The following is a 1594-nucleotide window of genomic DNA, read 5'->3' as shown; positions in this document are numbered from 1 at the left end:
CACCGCTAACAAAACACACAAAGACCCTCGGCCCGTCGACCCGCTATCCGTCCCCCCTCCCGCACACTGCCGGCCGCTTTGTGCCGGCACCAAGAGGAGGAAGTTCCTCTCGGCTCCTTTTCAAGGTAGCCCTGCCACCCAATGCCCCTCTTTCACACGGGCAACACACACACACACACACACACACACACACACTTTACAAAGACACGCAAACTAAATTCGTTTTATATTTGATGATCTTTATTTGCATCAGGAGGAGCTTTCATGTCATTTCAACATAAAGTCTCTGTGCTGCTCCTCCTTTCTCAGTCGATACCACAGCCTGTATATGAGAGCTCGTAGTTGTTGTGACGTCACACATCGGCTTGTGGACGGATGTTTTGGAGCCTCTAGTTTGGTGTTTTTTCCGTCACCATCTTGTATTTTTGCAACCAGTAAAGGGAAGTGACCATGAGGGCTATCGTAGCGACACCGTATACGTCTCTGGTAGAGACCTGTCAATCAGCGTGTAGCCCCGCCCTAAAGCATCCCCTGCTTTATGGTCTGTGTGACTCTAAATGGACCATAATGTACTAAATGAACATCATGCTGTATTGAAGAAGACTTGAAACTAGAGATTGAGACATAAACTCATGTTTACAATGTTTACTGAGGGAATAAATCAAGAGAGAAGTAGAGTCATTTTCTATAGACTTCTATACAACCAGAGGAGTCGCCCCCTGGTGGCCACTAGAGAGAATGCAGCTTTAACACATGAAGCACTGAGGTTGCCGCCTGACAATAAAACAAACAAACATGCAAACTGACCCGTTATCTTCGCCCTCCATCTTTAATAAAAACTAGTATTGCGCTTTAATAAAGTTGGGGAAGTCACACGGAACAGATACAAAAGAGTGATCAAGCAGAGCCCCAGATATTCCTAATTTATGGTTTAAGCTCCAAAACCACTATCGTCCTTCATTTCCCATAATGTAGCTCCATAACATTATTTTGGTTTAAAGAGAAACGCCACCGATTTTACACGTACAGATTAGCATTGGTGTGAAAACAGCAGTAGAAATGTCTTCTGTGTCTCTGGAGGAGCTTTGTCTGAGCTGAACATCTCATCACTCTCTTATCTTGGGGGGAGAAACGACAAAAACATTGATGAACAAAAATGGCTGCATTACAACCTGGAAAGTCATGGAGGAGCACCGGGCACAGAGGGTGAAGAGGACTCGCACGTCGAGCCGCGACAGGAAGCCGCTCCACATCCGAGGACTTCAGGTCACTGTGCTTGAACATGCAGAGGAGTGTCGACAGGCTGTCAGGCGGACAGGATTCCTTCTGTGGTTCGTCAGTCGCTCCGTACTACGAGATGTGACACTGAGCTCACGCAGTTGTCACAACAGCGCCGCGTCAACGCACAAGCATACCTGTGTACAACTCACCACCATCAGTCAGCACACCGCTGTGACCGCTCGGGCAAAAAATAACAACTCGATGTTCTTCTTTCCTCCGGTCTGTACCGCTCGTGTTTGATTTATTACGAATGAAATGCATTTATACCTGTAGCTGCTGTTTTTCCTTCTGATTTAGATGCCTAGAAAGCAGG

Source organism: Melanostigma gelatinosum (genome assembly GCF_949748355.1).
Source record: "Melanostigma gelatinosum genome assembly, chromosome: 12".
NCBI lineage: Eukaryota > Metazoa > Chordata > Actinopteri > Perciformes > Zoarcidae > Melanostigma > Melanostigma gelatinosum.
The sequence above is the reverse complement of the archived record's forward strand: the minus strand, read 5'-3'. Positions refer to the sequence as shown.